Genomic DNA, 23,318 nt, shown 5'->3' with positions numbered 1-23,318 from the left:
GTTCAGAAGTTAGGATTATACAGCACTCAGCAGACAGTATCACACAGGATAGGATTAGATACACAGCTCAGCAGACAGTATCAACACAGGATAGGATTAGATACACAGCTCAGCAGACAGTCACACAGGATAGGATTAGATACACAGCTCAGCAGACAGTATCACACAGGATAGGATTAGATACACAGCTCAGCAGACAGTATCACACAGGATAGGATTAGATACACAGCTCAGCAGACAGTATCACACAGGATTAGATACACAGCTCAGCAGACAGTATCACACAGGATAGGATTAGATACACAGCTCAGCAGACAGTATCACACAGGATAGGATTAGATACACAGCTCAGCAGACAGTATCACACAGGATAGGATTAGATACACAGCTCAGCAGACAGTATCACACAGGATAGGATTAGATACACAGCTCAGCAGACAGTATCACACAGGATAGGATTAGATACACAGCTCAGCAGACAGTATCACACAGGATAGGATTAGATACACAGCTCAGCAGACAGTATCACACAGGATAGGATTAGATACACAGCTCAGCAGACAGTATCACACAGGATAGGATTAGATACACAGCTCAGCAGACAGTATCACACAGGATTAGATACACAGCTCAGCAGACAGTATCACACAGGATAGGATTAGATACACAGCTCAGCAGACAGTATCACACAGGATTAGATACACAGCTCAGCAGACAGTATCACACAGGATAGGATTAGATACACAGCTCAGCAGACAGTATCACACAGGATAGGATTAGATACACAGCTCAGCAGACAGTATCACACAGGATAGGATTAGATACACAGCTCAGCAGACAGTATCACACAGGATAGGATTAGATACACAGCTCAGCAGACAGTATCACACAGGATAGGATTAGATACACAGCTCAGCAGACAGTATCACACAGGATAGGATTAGATACACAGCTCAGCAGACAGTATCACACAGGATAGGATTAGATACACAGCTCAGCAGACAGTATCACACAGGATAGGATTAGATACAGCTCAGCAGCAGTACACACAGGATAGGATTAGATACACAGCTCAGCAGACAGTATCACACAGGATAGGATTAGATACACAGCTCAGCAGACAGTATCACACAGGATAGGATTAGATACACAGCTCAGCAGACAGTATCACACAGGATAGGATTAGATACACAGCTCAGCAGACAGTATCACACAGGATAGGATTAGATACACAGCTCAGCAGACAGTATCACACAGGATAGGATTAGATACACAGCTCAGCAGACAGTATCACACAGGATAGGATTAGATACACAGCTCAGCAGACAGTATCACAAGGATAGGATTAGATACACAGCTCAGCAGACAGTATCACACAGGATAGGATTAGATACACAGCTCAGCAGACAGTATCACACAGGATAGGATTAGATACACAGCTCAGCAGACAGTATCACACAGGATAGGATTAGATACACAGCTCAGCAGACAGTATCACACAGGATAGGATTAGATACACAGCTCAGCAGACAGTATCACACAGGATAGGATTAGATACACAGCTCAGCAGACAGTATCACACAGGATAGGATTAGATACACAGCTCAGCAGACAGTATCACACAGGATAGGATTAGATACACAGCTCAGCAGACAGTATCACACAGGATAGGATTAGATACACAGCTCAGCAGACAGTATCACACAGGATAGGATTAGATACACAGCTCAGCAGACAGTATCACACAGGATAGGATTAGATACACAGCTCAGCAGACAGTATCACACAGGATAGGATTAGATACACAGCTCAGCAGACAGTATCACACAGGATAGGATTAGATACACAGCTCAGCAGACAGTATCACACAGGATAGGATTAGATACACAGCTCAGCAGACAGTATCACACAGGATAGGATTAGATACACAGCTCAGCAGACAGTATCACACAGGATAGGATACACAGCTCAGCAGACAGTATCACACAGGATAGGATTAGATACACAGCTCAGCAGACAGTATCACACAGGATAGGATTAGATACACAGCTCAGCAGACAGTATCACACAGGATAGGATTAGATACACAGCTCAGCAGACAGTATCACACAGGATAGGATTAGATACACAGCTCAGCAGACAGTATCACACAGGATAGGATTAGATACACAGCTCAGCAGACAGTATCACACAGGATAGGATTAGATACACAGCTCAGCAGACAGTATCACACAGGATAGGATTAGATACACAGCTCAGCAGACAGTATCACACAGGATAGGATTAGATACACAGCTCAGCAGACAGTATCACACAGGATAGGATTAGATACACAGCTCAGCAGACAGTATCACACAGGATAGGATTAGATACACAGCTCAGCAGACAGTATCACACAGGATAGGATTAGATACACAGCTCAGCAGACAGTATCACACAGGATAGGATTAGATACACAGCTCAGCAGACAGTATCACACAGGATAGGATTAGATACACAGCTCAGCAGGACAGTATCACACAGGATAGGATTAGATACACAGCTCAGCAGGACAGTATCACACAGATAGGATTAGATACACCAGCTCAGCAGACAGTATCACACAGGAAGGATTAGATACACAGCTAGCAGACATTATCACACAGGATAGGATTAGATACACAGCTCAGCAGGCAGTATCACACAGGATAGGATAGGATACACAGCTCAGCAGGACAGTATCACACAGGCTAGGATTAGATACACAGCTCAGCAGACAGTATCACACAGGATAGGATTAGATACACAGCTCAGCAGACAGTATCACACAGGATAGGATTAGATACACAGCTCAGCAGACAGTATCACACAGGATAGGATAGATACACAGCTCAGCAGACAGTATCACACAGGATAGGATTAGATACACAGCTCAGCAGACAGTATCACACAGGATAGGATTAGATACACAGCTCAGCAGACAGTATCACACAGGATAGGATTAGATACACAGCTCAGCAGACAGTATCACACAGGATAGGATTAGATACACAGCTCAGCAGACAGGTATCACACAGGACTAGGATTAGATACACAGCTCAGCAGACAGTATCACACAGGATAGGATTAGATACACAGCTCAGCAGACAGTAATCACACAGGATAGGATTAGATACCAAGCTCAGCAGACATATCACACAGGATAGGATTAGATACACAGCTCAGCAGGACAGTATCACACAGGATAGGATTAGATACACAGCTCAGCAGACAGTATCACACAGGATAGGATTAGATACACCAGCTCAGCAGACAGTATCACACAGGATAGGATTAGATACACAGCTCAGCAGACAGTATCACACAGGATAGGATTAGATACACAGCTCAGCAGACAGTATCACACAGGATAGGATTAGATACACAGCTCAGCAGACAGTATCACACAGGATAGGATTAGATACACAGCTCAGCAGGACAGTATCACACAGGATAGGATTAGATACACAGCTCAGCAGAACAGTATCACACAGGATAGGATTAGATACACAGCTCAGCAGGCAGTATCACACAGGATAGGATTAGATACACAGCTCAGCAGACAGTATCACACAGGATAGGATTAGATACACCGCTCAGCAGACAGTATCACACAGGATAGGATTAGATACACAGCTCAGCAGGGAGTATCACACAGGATAGGATTAGATACACAGCTCAGCAGGGAGTATCACACAGGATAGGATTAGATACATCAGCTCAGCAGACAGTATCACACATGATAGGATTAGATACACAGCTCAGCAGACATTATCACACAGGATAGGATTAGATACACAGCTCAGCAGACAGTATCACACAGGATAGGATTAGATACATCAGCTGAGCAGTCAGTATCACACAGGATAGGATTAGATACACAGCTCAGCAGGCAGTATCACACAGGATAGGATTAGATACACAGCTCAGCAGACAGTATCACACAGGATAGGATTAGATACACCGCTCAGCAGACAGTATCACACAGGATAGGATTTGTTACACTGGTTCTGTGAATAGTATCAAAGAGGGTTACACAGCTCAGAAGGCAGTATTACACATAATAGGCTTAGATACACGGCTTAGCAGACAGTATCACTTAATAGGCTTAGATACATTAGCTTGTCAGAGTGTATCTCACAGGCTTAGATACAGTTCCGTCCTAGTGCATGTTCTGGTTGCAGTGGATGGTGGTTGTTGTCCATCTTATGCTGGGTTCACGTCATGTTTTTGCGCTACCATTTAACGTATAATTTTTTTTTTGTATACGTTAAATGTTAGACAAAACGTGATGTGAACCCAGCCTTAGAGGAGCAGCCGACAGGACCCGGCTGGGGAGCACAGTGAGCGGCAGAACTTCCCTCCGATCCGCGCGCCGGTCGCTGCCGTAAAGTTCGCCATTCCCAATACTGTCAATTTCCTCCAAAGAGATAGAAGCCAATTAGAAGGTTAAATTGCCTGCGAAAGTTTGCAATTATCATAAAAAGCTGCGAGTATCAGCGGAAACCACTAAAGCGAAGTCTGCGCATTAATGCTGCGATAAAACCGGATAATCACTCTCTCCTCCTCAGCTGAATCTTTAGGTGCCGACACCGAGGAGGCGCACGCCTTACATCATAGGGCGGTATACATCAATGTATTAAAGTCCAAATCGCGCTACACATGAGGCCTAGATGAGGCCCAGTGAGCTTTTTTTTTTTTTTTTTATAAATCAGCAAAAAAAAAAAAGTTTTTTTTTACCAGCACTTGTTTCCAGGGGTTATGACCACCCTGCAATCCAGCAGCGGTGGCCTCTTTGGTGGCTGGGCCCACAGAAGTGCACATAGGCTGCACCTTTTCCTATAGTGTGCAAGCACGACCACCGCTGATGGATTGCAGGGTGGTCGCAACCATGGAAACGAGCAGTGTATAAAGTGATGGAAAAATGAATGAAACCAGCAAAGGAGGCAATATGGAGAATCACAATACATTAGTAAGTAACCCCTTTAGAAATGGGGGAGAGAAATTGCATCAGCCTAAGGTATTGCAGACTACTACAGTTTATACAGTAGTGGTGCAGTAAGCAGAGCTGTAGTGTATAGCATAGTGAACAAACAGAGAGAAGAAGTGTCTGAGACCCCGCTCCATACTGTGGATTTTTGGATACTATATTTTTATTTTCAATACTGGAGGTAACTGCAGGATTTCGGGTTCCCTTAGTTCATTGTATTTGACAGTCTATGACACCTTCATGATTGATATCGATTTACACCATGTAGAAAAAAACTTGAAAAAGTAGCAAAAAAAAGGAGCTAATGGTCAGATTTACTAATGAGACTAGTGGGAAAAGGAGGTGTGTGGTTTAAGTAGCACCACATTTAGGTCCCTATGCGTGAGACCCCCCTAACACTGCTCGATAAGCAGATGGTCGTATATTCGATCACAGCGATCGGCTCTAATCCGTCAGAAAGTGTTTCATTCCGCTGCAGCGCCACCACTGGGGGGAATGAAGCATTGCAGAGCTCTCAATGAAATCTCTAGGTTGCCTGGGTCCTCCAGAGTGATATATCAGGGTCCTGAGTGTGGACCCCCCCTCAAATCTGGTCTATCACACTGGGTTTCCAATCCCTTTAAGCAATGACAGCAGCCGAGCGGAGAATCTCCACTTAATGGCAGAATTTTATACAGCAATGTGCTGAGACAACATTTATGAAGGCAGATTAAATATTATATCCCCCCATCTTTCGGTTCTCTGCCGCTCATAGTAGCAGCAGGGGAGGCAGACACATAAAGCGTCAGTCGACTGCTGATACTTACATCTAAATTGCAAAAAAGGATCTTTAAAATGAAATGTCTGGCAGAATGCCTCCCGCTACAGATCCATCCCTTATAAAGTGCACTTACAGATGCCAAAATGTATGTGCTGCGCCACTGCTGGGTGGGAACTAAAGCACTGCTCATCCTGTGCCTCCTACTTCATGAATACAATGCCAGCACTGCAGTAAATACTGACACAGTGCAATAAACATGCTGCTTAACATTATATACAAGTGTAGATTTAAATGCCAGAGTCTGGAAAAGCAGAAGGACAACCCCTTGGGGTTCTGTAATGGTCATTAGTGGTTACCACTGGAACACCACGCTGGGTGTTATTGGTTGTGGTTAAGGATGCTTTTAATTTTTGCCGTGCAGAAAATGTTTTTAAGTTGCTTATTTCCTTGCGGAGTCTTGTAGCTGGAGATTGATTGAGATGCAACCCTGCCCTTCCAGTTCATCTGCCGCAGGTATCGGCCACGCGTTTCACGAGGCCCCGTAGAAATACATTGTACGGATGAGAATTAGATCTGTGACAGCGGCAATCAGGAGTCAATTACACGAGATTTGTGTTATGTGCCCCTGGCAGCCCTAGTCAAGAACAGAGTTCATCACTGTGTTTTCTGTGCACCGTACCATTGGATGGTGAGATCAGAACAGGTGCTATACTGCGGGCGATGGTGGTGGTGGTCCTCCTGAACAAGAAGGTATCACATGAGGAACTTGGAGGGTGAATTCCTCCTCATGATCCAAGTGGGAATCCAGTGAGTAACATAGACTTCAGGAGGACCCCAGTGTCTGAGTTAAATGTAGGTGGCTCTTCAGTTGGCGGTTCTTCCAGACCCCATCAGTGGCTTCCAGCGTAGAATTATTGCTACAAGTCCTAACGCTGGCAATTTCGCAGGCAGAGAGAAAAGCAATTTTGAGTCTCATTCTGGGAATTGTTTTTTAATGGTGTTGTCTACACTTCGCAATTTCATGGCTGGGTTTCCACTTCATGTCATCGTGGACGAGAATCATGGAGGAGGCCTCTGCTTGAGTGGCGATAAAGAGCTCCTTTTCTTCTGATCCCATTCTACAGAGTAGGCTAGTGTATTCAGGTCATGGATCTGATGTTCTGTATACATAGTGGTGTAGAAATTCTGTTACTCCCCACTTCCTGGCCCAGTCACACTCTCTGGTGACCAGGCCACCTGACTCATCACTCCCTGTTCCATGAATGTCTCTGTGACCACAGCTCTCTGCTGCCAACCTGCATCGGGTTTCAGTGGCAACCTGTCATGGATCCCACGCCTGCACAGGTTCCTCTTTTGTGTGGTTCTTGTTCCTGATCACTCTTCTGGACTCTGACCCTGACATTGACCTCATCACTGGAATCCACTTCTATCTTGCTCCTTGGATTTGTTACCTGGTTCCTGTTGTTCTACTCCTGTTTGTGACTTACAGTCATTACTTCCATTGCATCTTTGTTTCATTCTCTGGCTTTTTGCATCCTGGAGACCATGACCTGGGAAAGTCTATACTTCCTGCATCAAGAAAAAGAAGAGGTCACCTCGCTCGTAACTCCCTATTCCAAGAATGTCTCTGTGGCCACAACTCTCTCCTTCCAACCTGCATCAGGTTCCAGGGGCAGTCGGCAGCTGTTGTTGACATGATGCTAGACCTGTCATGGTTCTGGCACCTGCAAAGGTTCCTTTTTGTGTGGCTTTTGTTCCTGATCACTCTTTTGGACTCTGACCCTGACTTTGATCTCATTACTGGATTCCACTTCTATCTCGCTCCTTGGATGTTTTGCTTTGTTCCTGTTGTTTTACTCCTGTTTGTGACTCACAGCCTGTCCTTCTATTGCATCTTTGTTTCACCCTCTGGCTTTTTGCATCCTGGAGACAATGACCTGGAAAAGTCCATACTTCCTTGGTGTGGAAAAAGGAGAGGTCATCTGGCTCATTACTTCCAGTTCCAAGAATGTCTCTGTGGCCACAACAACTCTCTCCTTCCAACCTGCATTAGATTCCAGTGGCAGTCGGCAGCTGTTGTTGACATGAGGCTAGACCTGTCATGGTTCTGGCACCTGCAAAGGTTCCTCTTTGTGTGGCTCTTGTTCCTGATCACTCTTCTGGACTCTGACCTTGACTTTGACCTCATTACTGGATTCCACTTCTATCTCGCTCCTTGGATTTTTTGCTTGGCTCCTGTTGTTCTACTCCTGTTTTTGACTCACAGTCTGTCCTTCCATTGCATCTTTGTTTTATTCTCTGGCTTCTTGCATCCTGGAGACCATGACCTGGGAAAGTCCATACTTCCTCCATGAAGAAAAAGAAAAGGCCACCTTGCTCGTAACTCCCCATTTCAAGAATGTCTCTGTGGCCACAACTCCTTCCAACCTGCATCAGGTTCCAGTGGCAGTCAGCAGCTGTTGTTGACATGAGGCTTGACCTGTCATAGTTCTGGCACCTTCAAAGGTTCCTCTTTGTGTTGCTCTTGTTCCTGATCAGTCTTCTGGACTCTAACCCTGACTTTGACCTCATTACTAGATTCCACTTCTATCTTGCTTCTTGGATTTTTTGCTTGGTTCCTGTTGTTCTACTCCTGTTTTTGACTCCTAGCCTGTTCTTCCATTATGTCTCTGACTTCTTGCATCCTGGAGACCACGACTTGGTAAAGTCCATACTTCCTCTGTGATGAATGAGGAGATTGTTTAGATTCTCCATCCCAGTATAACCAGTGGAAAACCAATTGTGGTTTCCACATCTCTTGTCAGAGATGTAACAATTCTGTTAGTTCAATATTCAGGGCCCTGGAAAGTCCTTTGATTCCGAATCCGGCAGATTATTCTTGGACGTGGCTCTTGCAAAGTGTACAAACACACCGGTGCCGGGGGACATCCGTCATATGTCTCTTGCATGTTAGACTCACAGTAAATAATTTACTGAAGCCTCATAAATATAAATTAAGACTCAATTCTGGGGTCATTTCTCCTTCATCAGAATGTCACAGCTTGAGATTGTCTGTGAACGCGACCAGCGGTGGCAGCCGAGGTAACAACCCCTGATTCCTGATGGGATTTTTTCAGCCATCGCGTAATAACTCTCAGCCGGCGCTCACGTTCTGCCTGTTTATCCGTTTACTTTAATCTACTCGCTCCCAACTCCGCTGGTTTTTCCTTTTCACTTGTCACTTCTGTGTATGAGTGTCATAAGAGGAGAATTACTGTGTGCGAACCATGTAATTACACTCACTTACTGCACCAGCCATTATACTCATTATAAACTGCAGGTTCCTGCTCTGCACACAGACACCGTGTGTTCAGTACATCACACAAGGGACAGCCGCAGACATGTCAGGAGCAACCCGACAAGAAGGCAGCACCAGGGAGGTGGCATCCAACAGAATAGTGAGTGCAGCTCTGGAGTGTATAATACAGGATGTAACTCAGGATCAGTACAGGATAAGTAATGTATGTACACAGTGACTGCACCAGCGGAATAGTGAGTGCAGCTCTGGAGTATAATACAGGATGTAACTCAGGATCAGTACAGGACAAGTAATGTATGTACACAGTGACTCCACCAGCAGAATAGTGAGTGCAGCTCTGAAGTATAATACAGGATGTAACTCAGGATCAGTACAGGTTAAGTAATGTATGTACACAGTGACTGCACCAGCAGAATAGTGAGTGCAGCTCTGGGGTATAATACAGGATGTAACTCAGGATCAGTACAGGACAAGTAATGTATGTACACAGTGACTCCATCAGCAGAATAGTGAGTGCAGCGCTGGAGTATAATACAGGATGTAACTCAGGATCAGTACAGGATAAGTAATGTATGTACACAGTGACTCCACCAGCAGAATAGTGAGTGCAGCTCTGAAGTATAATACAGGATGTAACTCAGGATCAGTACAGGTTAAGTAATGTATGTACACAGTGACTGCACCAGCAGAATAGTGAGTGCAGCTCTGGGGTATAATACAGGATGTAACTCAGGATCAGTACAGGACAAGTAATGTATGTACACAGTGACTCCATCAGCAGAATAGTGAGTGCAGCTCTGGAGTATAATACAGGATGTAACTCAGGATCAGTACAGGATAAGTAATGTATGTACACAGTGACTGCACCAGCAGAATAGTGAGTGCAGCTCTGGAGTATAATAGAGGATGTAACTCAGGATCAGTACAGGACAAGTAATGTATGTACATAGTGACTCCACCAGCAGAATAGTGAGTGCAGATCTGGAGTATAATACAGTATGTAACTCAGGATCAGTACAGGATAAGTAATGTATGTACACAGTGACTGCACCAGCAGAATAGTGAGTGCAGCTCTGGAGTATAATACAGGATGTAACTCAGGATCAATACAGGATAAGTAATGTATGTACACAGTGACTGCACCAGCAGAATAGTGAGTGCAGCTCTGGGGTATAATACAGGATGTAACTCAGGATCAGTACAGGATAAGTAATGTATGTACACAGTGACTGCACCAGCAGAATAGTGAGTGCAGCTCTGGAGTATAATACAGGATGTAACTCAGGATCAGTACAGGATAAGTAATGTATGTACACAGTGACTGCACCAGCAGAATAGTGAGTGCAGCTCTGGGGTATAATACAGGATGTAACTCAGGATCAGTACAGGACAAGTAATGTATGTACACAGTGACTCCATCAGCAGAATAGTGAGTGCAGCTCTGGAGTATAATACAGGATGTAACTCAGGATCAGTACAGGATAAGTAATGTATGTACACAGTGACTGCACCAGCAGAATAGTGAGTGCAGCTCTGGGGTATAATACAGGATGTAACTCAGGATCAGTACAGGACAAGTAATGTATGTACATAGTGACTGCACCAGCAGAATAGTGAGTGCAGCTCTGGAGTATAATACAGGATGTAACTCAGGATCAGTACAGGACAAGTAATGTATGTACATAGTGACTGCACCAGCAGAATAGTGAGTGCAGCTCTGGAGTATAATAGAGGATGTAACTCAGGATCAGTACAGGACAAGTAATGTATGTACACAGTGACTGCACCAGCAGAATAGTGAGTGCAGCTCTGGAGTATAATACAGGATGTAACTCAGGATCAGTACAGGATAAGTAATGTATGTACACAGTGACTGCACCAGCAGAATAGTGAGTGCAGCTCTGGGGTATAATACAGGATGTAACTCAGGATCAGTACAGGACAAGTAATGTATGTACATAGTGACTGCACCAGCAGAATAGTGAGTGCAGCTCTGGAGTATAATACAGGATGTAACTCAGGATCAGTACAGGACAAGTAATGTATGTACATAGTGACTGCACCAGCAGAATAGTGAGTGCAGCTCTGGAGTATAATAGAGGATGTAACTCAGGATCAGTACAGGACAAGTAATGTATGTACACAGTGACTGCACCAGCAGAATAGTGAGTGCCGCTCTGGAGTATAATACAGGATGTAACTCAGGATCAGTACAGGACAAGTAATGTATGTACATAGTGACTATGCTATTTGTGTAGATTCATTCTGTTTGACCTTACAAAGGTTGACCTGTAATGATTTATTTTGTAAGGAAGAACTGCATAGGAGTTTTTCAGGACTATCCATCAATATTAGATTAGCACAGAGCTGTTTTGGGTACACAGTGAAGGGTACGTTCAGGCGGCAGTCACTGGTGGCAGCAGCCCCTTCAAACAGCTGACGGCGGGGGCGCTTGGAGTTGGATCCCCACGATCCGATATTGATGGCCGATCACGAGGACAGATCAGCAGATATTCTCTTTAACCATAAGTTACAGGAATTATCTTTTTTTAGAACTTTGCAAGTTGTTCAATGTCGCACTTTCCCCGCAGCAGCTCTGAGGAGCGTCTTATGTAACCTGTGACGAAGTGTCTTCCAACATCTCAGGAGAACATCTGCAGCCGCACATTTAATGGCTCTGCTGTGAATTTTCTTATTGACCACTGAAAAAAGTCAGAACAAGAAATTGAGTTCTTAGCAGGGAAGACGATCGGCCGGTGATTATTTCCTGATTCAGCAGCTGATAAAGAGAGCGTCAACCAGTCATAGAACGATGGTGATGAGTCCCCCCAACAGCGGAGCACTGCCCAAATCAGCGGGAAGTGAGAAGAGGCGCGAGGATCACAATGTATCATACCCCGGAATATAGGACGTTCCTGACGTCACATGTAGACAAGGCTAAAGACAACATGTGCGTCATTACCCTGTACCCCGAGTGTCAGTGTGTCATTATCCTGTACCCCAAGTGTCAGTGTCATTATCCTGTACCCCAAGTGTCAGTGTCATTATCCTGTACCCCAAGTGTCAGTGTCATTATCCTGTACCCCAAGTGTCAGTGTCATTATCCTGTACCCCGAGTGTCAGTGTCATTATCCTGTACCCCGAGTGTCAGCGTCATTATCCTGTACCCCGAGTGTCAGTGTCCTTATCCTGTACCCCAAGTGTCAGTGTCATTATCCTGTACCCCAAGTGTCAGTGTCATTATCCTGTACCCCGAGTGTCAGTGTGTGATTATCCTGTACCCCGAGTGTCAGTGTCATTATCCTGTACCCCAAGTGTCAGCGTCATTATCCTGTACCCCGAGTGTCAGTGTCATTATCCTGTACCCCGAGTGTCAGCGTCATTATCCTGCACCCCAAGTGTCAGTGTCATTATCCTGTACCCCAAGTGTCAGTGTCATTATCCTGTACCCCAAGTGTCAGTGTCATTATCCTGTACCCCGAGTGTCAGCGTCATTATCCTGCACCCCAAGTGTCAGTGTCATTATCCTGTACCCCAAGTGTCAGTGTCATTATCCTGTACCCCGAGTGTCAGTGTCATTATCCTGTACCCCGAGTGTCAGTGTCATTATCCTGTACCCCGAGTGTCAGCGTCATTATCCTGCACCCCAAGTGTCAGTGTCATTATCCTGTACCCCAAGTGTCAGTGTCATTATCCTGTACCCCGAGTGTCAGTGTCATTATCCTGTACCCCAAGTGTCAGTGTCATTATCCTGTACCCCAAGTGTCAGTGTCATTATCCTGTACCCCGAGTGTCATTATCCTGTACCCCGAGTGTCAGGGTCATTATCCTGTACCCCAAGTGTCAGTGTCATTATCCTGTACCCCGAGTGTCAGTGTCATTACCCTGTACCCCGAGTGTCAGCGTCATTATCCTGTACCCCGAGTGTCAGCGTCATTATCCTGTACCCCAAGTGTCAGTGTCATTATCCTGTACCCCAAGTGTCATTATCCTGTACCCTGAGTGTCTGCGTCATTATCCTGTACCCCGAGTGTCATTATCCTGTACCCCGAGTGTCATTATCCTGTACCCCGAGTGTCAGCGTCATTATCCTGTACCCCGAGTGTCAGTGTCCTTATCCTGTACCCCGAGTGTCAGCGTCATTATCCTGTACCCCAAGTGTCAGTGTCATTATCCTGTACCCCAAGTGTCAGTGTCATTATCCTGTACCCCGAGTGTCAGTGTCATTATCCTGTACCCCGAGTGTCAGTGTCATTATCCTGTACCCCAAGTGTCAGTGTCCTTATCCTGTACCCCGAGTGTCAGCGTCATTATCCTGTACCCCAAGTGTCAGTGTCCTTATCCTGTACCCCGAGTGTCAGCGTCATTATCCTGTACCCCAAGTGTCAGTGTCATTATCCTGTACCCCAAGTGTCAGTGTCATTATCCTGTACCCCAAGTGTCAGTGTCATTATCCTGTACCCCGAGTGTCAGTGTCATTATCCTGTACCCCAAGTGTCAGTGTCATTATCCTGTACCCCAAGTGTCAGTGTCATTATCCTGTACCCCGAGTGTCATTATCCTGTACCCCGAGTGTCAGGGTCATTATCCTATACCCCAAGTGTCAGTGTCATTATCCTGTACCCCGAGTGTCAGTGTCATTACCCTGTACCCCGAGTGTCAGCGTCATTATCCTGTACCCGAAGTGTCATTATCCTGTACCCCGAGTGTCATTATCCTGTACCCCGAGTGTCAGTGTCCTTATCCTGTACCCCGAGTGTCAGCGTCATTATCCTGTACCCCGAGTGTCAGCGTCATTACCCTGTACCCCGAGTGTCAGCGTCATTATCCTGTACCCGAAGTGTCATTATCCTGTACCCCGAGTGTCATTATCCTGTACCCCGAGTGTCAGTGTCCTTATCCTGTACCCCGAGTGTCAGCGTCATTATCCTGTACCCCAAGTGTCAGTGTCATTATCCTGTACCCCGAGTGTCAGTGTCATTATCCTGTACCCCGAGTGTCAGTGTCATTATCCTGTACCCCAAGTGTCAGTGTCATTATCCTGTACCCCGAGTGTCAGTGTCATTATCCTGTACCCCGAGTGTCAGTGTCATTGTCCTGTACCCCAAGTGTCATTATCCTGTACCCCGAGTGTCATTATCCTGTACCCCGAGTGTCAGGGTCATTATCCTGTACCCCAAGTGTCAGTGTCATTATCCTGTACCCCGAGTGTCAGTGTCATTATCCTGTACCCCGAGTGTCAGCGTCATTATCCTGTACCCCGAGTGTCAGCGTCATTATCCTGTACCCCGAGTGTCAGTGTCATTATCCTGTACCCCGAGTGTCAGTGTCATTATCCTGTACCCCGAGTGTCAGTGTCATTATCCTGTACCTCGAGTGTCAGTGTCATTATCCTGTACCCCGAGTGTCAGCGTCATTATCCTGTACCCCGAGTGTCAGTGTCATTATCTTTTACATCCACAGAATAACTTTTATAAAATAAACTCCAATGATAGTGGTAGTAGTAGTAATAACATCAATAGTGGTAATTCTACTACTAATAATAAATGAATATTATTCCATAATTTATGTTTTTTATTCTTTTCTTTCTCCTGCAGGTTTTCTTATTTTCCACCTTGCACTGGTTTTGGAGATGGATCCACTTGACAAAAGCTCAAAATATTTTTGTGTTTTTTACATAGACGCCTCCATTAGGGGGAATTATGGCTTTTAATCTGCCGTTTTATGTTCACTATATGATTCTGCCGGAGTGCAAATAGCGGCTCAGCTGGGGGTCAGCGCTTTGTTTTCAAATTATCGTTATACGGCACAAGGTATCATTATCTCATATTGTCGTGACACCGGGAGCCGGTTCTCCGCTGTGTGCTTCAGCAGACAACAATGGGAAAGGGGCGTCAGGAGCAGAACACGAAATAGCAAAGTACAGAGAGCAGATCTGCTCCGGGGGCCATTCATCCCTTCCCGGCTGTTTGCTAATGGAATGGAAATTATTAGAGATGAGCTAATTTAAGCTTACGAAGTGGAATTCCATTCGAATTTCAGGAATTATTCAATTCTCACCGAATCTGAATTTCCTCACGCTTCGTGGTAACAAATAGCATTTTTTCCTAAAATGGCTGCTGCACGTGGGAGGACATGGAGCAAGGAACTCTGGGAAGGCGGGATCACCCACAATGCCATGCATTCAGCCAATCAGCAGCCAGCCAGCCCTGTGATGTCACAGCCCTATAAATAGCCTCAGCCATCTTGGATTCTGCCATTTTTCAGTGTACTTAGTGCAGGGAGAGAGGTCAGCAGGCGCTAGGGACAGTGCGAGGAAAGACTTCATTGTGCTATAAAGCGATTTACAAGTTCAGGGAAAGATCATTCAAGATGCAGGGAAAGGACAGGGAGGAATCATTCCACAGCATTGATGTAGAACAGAATACTGAAGTCACCCAAAAGGTAACGTAGGACACCAGCGCTGGAATAACAGAGCCCAACCACTGCCACTTTCTATGTCTGGATTAGTGCAAAAGTATTGGTATGAGGAGGAGAGGAAAGGGGCAGATGGTGGGATTGGAACGAAAAAAATATGTAAATATATGGTAGAGAGAGGCTGCCTGATGCACTGGTCTAGTCTGTTATATTGAATTCAGGGAAAAAAGGCAGGTTCAAGCAAGGATAATTCTCACAGTGTGCGGTGTATCATACGAAGTATAATTTATACCTGATAGGATCCTACCTGATGACAGTCTGTATTATGTCCTCTCCGGTTAGTTTCTTTCTTTTTAAAGTCCAATAGATGTGCTGTAAAAAGTCCGTCCTGTGTGCTCACCTTCTAGCACAGACGCTGCCCCGGCCGGAAGCAAGCGTGGTGCGAGGGAGCTGGTTGTTACCGTCGTCCTGGAGACCACTGCGGTGACGTCACCTGTATAGGTACTGTAGCCGTCGTAGGACAAAAACCTCCAACGCGTTTCGGAGCCTATCGGGCTCCTTCGTCAGGGATGGTTAGCGCATTGTCCGTGCGGGTTTAAGTAGTCTATCCGGTCTCCATGGTGACGGGAATCGGCTTGTACAGGGCAGATGTATGAAGCGGAGGGCACAGTGTTTATTCCTGAATCGTGCTTGGGGGTATGTATTATTATTAAGTGTGTCCCACTAAAGGGTGCCTGTGAATTTTAAGTGTACATTGAATGCTGGTTATATTGATAATGAGGGCATAGATATATGAATAGTGAATTGTATGATGGATCTAATAGTGGTTGGTGCTTAGTGAAAAGCAAAAAGTTCGATTTCTTGATTTAACCCTGTGGGTGCCAAACTGTTACATTTGAAGATCCACTTGCTTTCCATCCTCGACATCAGTTTGATATAGTCTCCTCCCCTACTATCCTGTTTAATTTTTTCGACTCCTATAACAATGGATCCCGCAAATTTTCCCTGATGGAAGTTGGCATAGTGGCGTGATAGCGGATGGTGGTCTGCCTTTTTGTGTATGTTATTAACATGCTCCCTAATTCTGGTTTTGAGCTCCCTTTTGGTGCGTCCTATATAAATCTTTTGGCACGGGCATTTGATGGCATAGATCACCCCCTTGGTGTGGCAAGAGATATGATCCTTAATGGTGAATTTGCCCTGAGGGGTATCGAATTCTAGTATCGGTTTTGTTTGGAGTCTAGAGATTTTACAATTTTTACATAATTTGCATGGAAAAAGCCTTTTCTGACATTGGCTTTCTTACTCACTGTATTCTTTTTGACAGACGGAGCTACAAGGTTGCCTAAATTAGCAGATTTTTTAAAAATGAATGTCGGTTTGGGGGGGATTTTGTTCCCGATCGTTTTGTCATATTTAAGGATATCCCAATATTTATAGATAATTTTCTTAAAATAATTGGCCCCTGCACTATATGTGGTGATGATTGGTACTTGGATGTCATCAGTGTCATCACTTATATGTTGTTCCATTTTAGTTTTTATTTGTTCTCCAAGTAATTTATTTCTATCCATGTCGATCACGGTTTTGGTGATGGGAGTCAGTGTTTCTTCCTTGTAGCCTTTCTCAATGAATTTTTTATTTAATATATCAACTTCCATAAGGAAGTTGATATATTAAATAAAAAATTCATTGAGAAAGGCTACAAGGAAGAAACACTGACTCCCATCACCAAAACCGTGATCGACATGGATAGAAATAAATTACTTGGAGAACAAATAAAAACTAAAATGGAACAACATATAAGTGATGACACTGATGACATCCAAGTACCAATCATCACCACATATAGTGCAGGGGCCAATTATTTTAAGAAAATTATCTATAAATATTGGGATATCCTTAAATATGACAAAACGATCGGGAACAAAATCCCCCCCAAACCGACATTCATTTTTAAAAAATCTGCTAATTTAGGCAACCTTGTAGCTCCGTCTGTCAAAAAGAATACAGTGAGTAAGAAAGCCAATGTCAGAAAAGGCTTTTTTCCATGCAAATTATGTAAAAATTGTAAAATCTCTAGACTCCAAACAAAACCGATACTAGAATTCGATACCCCTCAGGGCAAATTCACCATTAAGGATCATATCTCTTGCCACACCAAGGGGGTGATCTATGCCATCAAATGCCCGTGCCAAAAGATTTATATAGGACGCACCAAAAGGGAGCTCAAAACCAGAATTAGGGAGCATGTTAATAACATACACAAAAAGGCAGACCACCATCCGCTATCACGCCACTATGCCAACTTCCATCAGGGAAAATTTGTGGGATCCATTGTTATAGGAGTCGAAAAAATTAAACAGGATAGTAGGGGAGGAGACTATATCAAACTGATGTCGAGGATGGAAAGCAAGTGGATCTTCAAATGTAACAGTTTGGCACCCACAGGGTTAAATCAAGAAATCGAACTTTTTGCTTTTCACTAAGCACCAACCACTATTAGATCCATCATACAATTCACTATTCATATATCTATGCCCTCATTATCAATATAACCAGCATTCAATGTACACTTAAAATTCACAGGCACCCTTTAGTGGGACACACTTAATAATAATACATACCCCCAAGCACGATTCAGGAATAAACACTGTGCCCTCCGCTTCATACATCTGCCCTGTACAAGCCGATTCCCGTCACCATGGAGACCGGATAGACTACTTAAACCCGCACGGACAATGCGCTAACCATCCCTGACGAAGGAGCCCGATAGGCTCCGAAACGCGTTGGAGGTTTTTGTCCTACGACGGCTACAGTACCTATACAGGTGACGTCACCGCAGTGGTCTCCAGGACGACGGTAACAACCAGCTCCCTCGCACCACGCTTGCTTCCGGCCGGGGCAGCGTCTGTGCTAGAAGGTGAGCACACAGGACGGACTTTTTACAGCACATCTATTGGACTTTAAAAAGAAAGAAACTAACCGGAGAGGACATAATACAGACTGTCATCAGGTAGGATCCTATCAGGTATAAATTATACTTCGTATGATACACCGCACACTGTGAGAATTATCCTTGCTTGAACCTGCCTTTTTTCCCTGAATTCAATATAACAGACTAGACCAGTGCATCAGGCAGCCTCTCTCTCTACCATATATTTACATATTTTTTTCGTTCCAATCCCACCATCTGCCCCTTTCCTCTCCTCCTCATACCAATACTTTTGCACTAATCCAGACATAGAAAGTGGCAGTGGTTGGGCTCTGTTATTCCAGCGCTGGTGTCCTACGTTACCTTTTGGGTGACTTCAGTATTCCTTTCATCTTGAAATTGAAGGAGGACAACAGCTCCTTCCGACACTTAGCAGCGGAGTCAGACTACTGATTATTCACAGACCCACCAGTAGGGAGCGCTAGGTGGACTTATCTTCTACTTAAGATTGATGTAGAACAGGGTTCAGTCGGGGAGGTTACAGCCTGGGTAATGGGAACAATCCTATTACACCTTGCTGCACTGACTGCGGAGCCACATTGCCATCATACAGCTCTGTAATTCCAGCAAACCGTTCTTGTTATTGGGGTGCGAGTGCTGTGTGATACCGGCATTAACAGGGTTATTACAAGGAAATATTTCTATGTCTTATTTGCCCTTGTGCGGTGCAGTTATCTGTTCTAAAGCATTTTTTGGCTTGTAATAGTGGGAAAAATGGGCTTATTAGCCGTTGTGTGAAGTGCGAAAATTATAGCCCTTTTTGTTGTGTATTAGTGGCAAAAGAAAAATATATTTGCCGTTCAGCGGTGCAGTTACAGCATTTTTTGCTTTATAAGACGCACCTGATGATAAGACGCACCTAGGTTTTAGAGGGGTACAATAGCAAAAACATTTTTTTCATTAGACCTCAGATCAGGCCCCAATCAGACCCCCAATGTTAATAAGACCCTCAATCAGACCTCAGATCAGACCCCCAATGTTAATAAGACCCCAGTAAGATCCAGATCAGCCTCCTATGCATCAGATGAGCCCCCCCATGCTTCAGATCAGCCCCACATACCTCAGATCAGCCCCTATGCTTCAGATAAGCCCCCCATGCCAATTATCAGCCCCCATTATGATCCCCCAATATAAGCCCCCATGCCATTTATGAGCCCCCATTATGAGCCCCCATGCCACAGATCAAATAAAATAAAATAAACACTTACCTCTCCTGCTCTGGACTCCGCCGCTCCTCACCTCCAGCGCGCTCTGTCTTCTTCCTGCTGCGGCTGTGCTGTGACCCGACGCGCACAGCCTGAGGTCACAGAGCGCACTCACTCTGTGCGCAGCCACAGCACAGCCGACAGCCGAGCACCAGGAAGCGGTGAGCACAGAGCCTTCACCGCTTCCAGGTTCTCCAGTACTAATGAGCGCTTCCATACTGGAAGCGCTCATTAGTATTTCACTTTCAAGACGCATGGCCATTTCCTCCCCACTTTTCGGGGGGAAAAAGTGTGTCTTATAAAGCGAAAAATACGGTATATGTTCTAAAGCCTTTTGTGGCGTGTATTAGTGGCAAAAGAAAAATATATTTGCCGATTAGCGGTGCAGTTATCTGTTCTAAAGCCCTTTTTGTCGTGTATTAGAGGGGGAAAAATGGGCTTATTAGCCGTTGTGTGGTGAAGTGAGAAAATTACAGACTTTTTGGGATATTTTAATTTCTTTTTTACTTATTTATTTGATCTAAGAGTATGTCAGACAGAGAAGTGCCCGGCCCTGCACAGAGGAGTGGCAGAGTCCTAAATGTTTCTGGCGCAGGCACAGGTTGCAGCAGAGTAAGGGGCAGCAGGGGTCGCAGCGAGAGGCCTGAGCTCCCGGTGTCATCTAGCGGTCGTGTCTTGACCAGCAACCCAGCGGATCTGGAATGGTTGACTCGTCATCCACTTCATCCCAAGTGACATCAGACACCCCCAGCCAACAGTCGGTGGGTTCATCAGACACAACCCTTAGTTGGCATGGCCCGGGAGCAGGCCCTGTGCCCTCACCTGTCCTCAACCTGCCTCTGTCCTTTTCTGTTCCCTCAGCCACAGAAGTATTATATGCTGTGGGCTCAGCTCCACTATACAGCGAGGACGAGCTACTAGAGGACAGTCAGCAGATACTGGCCAGCCAAGATGGGAGACATCCGCCGCTTCCTCCACTAGGCGGGTAAGTAGTGATGAGGAGAGTGGCGTGGGAGCTGGTGTTGCGAGCAGTCAGGCTCCTGACCCAGAGACGGTTGAGGAGGACATCAGTGACGTGCAGACAGTACTCAATGATGATGATGTAGCTGATCGCACTTGGGAGCCGGGTGATAAAAGGGCTTCATCATCATCGGGAGAAGAGGGTGGCAGCTTGCCCGTGAGGCAGCAGCGGAACCAGCAAGTCGCTAGCATGGCCGGGAGTCAGCAGGGTGGCAGCAGTGGGAGGTCGGGAAGCAGCGGTGCAAAACCTGCCCGGGAAGTAGCGGTGCAAGGGTTCACAGAGGCAGCGGCGGTAGCAGTCAGTCAGTGCGTAGTGTTGGGGGTAAAATCACCTACTCGGTGGTGTGGCAGTTTGTCTGTCCTTCCCATCATCTGCTTGTCCTGATGCTCCTGCTCCTCTCCCTCCTACTCATCGTCAGTCATTCCGATCAATGAAGCGATTGCCAAGAGCTGCACGTGCTCCTGGCCAAGTTGCTGGTGCCGCACTCCCTCCCTTTCCAAGTGGTGGACTCTGCACCTTTCAGAGAACTTATGGTTTGTGCCAAGTCGTCATTTCTTGGCCAAAAAGGCAGTACCAGCCCTGCACACGTATGTAGAACAGAAGGTGGGCCAGTCCTTGAGCCTGTCGGTGTCTGCCAAAGTGCATGGCAGCGCCGACGTGTGGAGCTGTAACTACGGTCAGGGACAGTGCATGTCCTTTATGGCCCACTGGGTGAATGTTGTTCCTGCACAGCCACACCATCAACTTTGCCAGGTGACGCCAATTCCGTCTCCAGGCTCTCACACTGTTGGTCCTGCGACAATGTCCGCCTCTGCCTCCTCATTCTCCACCGTGTCCTTAGCCTCCACTGAAGGGACAATTCACAGTGCCCCTCCAGCGTACCACATGTGCAGGGCACGGCGGTGTCACACTGTTCTGCACCTCGTTTGCCTGGGCGAACAGAGTCACACATGGGAGAAACTGCTCCGTGTCCTTCATCAGGAAATCGAATCCTAGCTTTCTCCGCGACAACTCAAAATCGGAACCATGGTGACTGACAATGGGAAGAACATGGTGTCGGCGCTGCGTCAAGGAGGGCTGAGCCATGCGCCCTGCATGGCACACCTGTTCAATCTGGTTGTCAAGCGGTTCCTGAAGTCTTCTGGCCATCTGCAAGACATCCTGAAAATGGCCAGGAAACTTTGCATGTGCAATGAGCAGGACACTGGGTCAGTGGGGTTGCTATGCAGTGGGTCAGTACATATGTGTAATAGTTTGTTACGCCAGTTGCAGCTTGCGCAGGTACTAGAGCAGGGCCCTTTAAGATGTTAAAGCTCATATACCAGGTGAGGAATGCCAGAGGGGGATAATGTCTCTGTGTAGTGTCAACGGTGTCTCCTACCTTGGTACGGCTGGACTCCTGTATCCCGGCTCACATGCAACAAATTGAGTGTGATTAATAGGAGTTCTAATGAAATAATTGAAATCCAGTCTGATAATAAAGTCCAACTTGTCTTTACTTAACGGCAGCTTTGATCCATACAAGGTAACAGCAATAGTCTTGGGTCCCAGCAGGTTTTGGCAATATGTGGCAGGAATTTATATCTATTCTGCTTCTGGTACATACGCCTATAGATCTGGCAGGTATCTATCTTCTGCTCTGTCTTTTGGTCGGCTTAGTTTGGGCCTGACTAGCTGAGGAGGTACTTATCTTCTCCTGGTCTTGGGATCTGTACTCACAGGACTGCTCGCAGGGTATGGTCTTGTCTTCCTGGAGATCTGTTGTTCTGTGGTTGCTGCTTCTCTGGTCATCCAACTGAGATAGGTGACTCAGTCTGGGAAGATGGATCTTTACCTCAGCCGAGGTTGGATCCAGGGTTGGGATCCCTGTTTCTGGGAGCTCCTACCAACACAACCTACCCCAACAGGGGGCTGGTTTACACTGCCTAGAACTTTCCTTCCTCCCCATGAGGTAGGAAGTGGAAACCTTCCACTCCTCCTCAGAAAGGGGGGAGCTAACCTGGAATGAACTATTCCAGGCTAGATATACTAAAATGTCTATAGACTGCTACACATTGCCGCCACCTACTGGTGTACATGAAGAATTACAGCAAATTACATAAAACAGTCATAGGAAATCCATATAATGGGAAATACAATGTAAGATTACACAGGATGATAACACATATACACTTACATCATGTAGCTGGGTGACAGTAGTTTTGGTGACATACTTCAGGATGTTACACATGCACTTCAGCCACTCGTACACCGCAAAGCACACCCTCCTTGAGCTGCAGCGGCAGAACAGCGTCCCCCAACACAGGCTGATATGCGACGTTTCCACCCTCCATATGTTGGACCGACTATACGAACAGAGAAAGGACATAAACAATTCCTTAATGATCCAAGCGGACAGGAGTAGTCCCCTGTGTAACTTCGATGTCAGCCAGTGGCAGCTCATGCCTGACACCTGCCGTTTGCTCGGGCCGTTCGAGGAGGCCATATTATTTGTCAGTCACCAGGACTACGGGATAAACAACGTCATTCCACTGCTTCATGTCCTGAAACAGATGCTGGTAAATCTGGCTGGTCAGGGGACTGGAGACGTGGCCTAGATCTCATGGCCACATGA

The sequence above is a fragment of the Bufo gargarizans genome, chromosome 7 (assembly GCF_014858855.1).
Source record: "Bufo gargarizans isolate SCDJY-AF-19 chromosome 7, ASM1485885v1, whole genome shotgun sequence".
In the NCBI taxonomy this organism is placed as follows: domain Eukaryota; kingdom Metazoa; phylum Chordata; class Amphibia; order Anura; family Bufonidae; genus Bufo; species Bufo gargarizans.
This window is presented reverse-complemented; position numbering follows the sequence as displayed.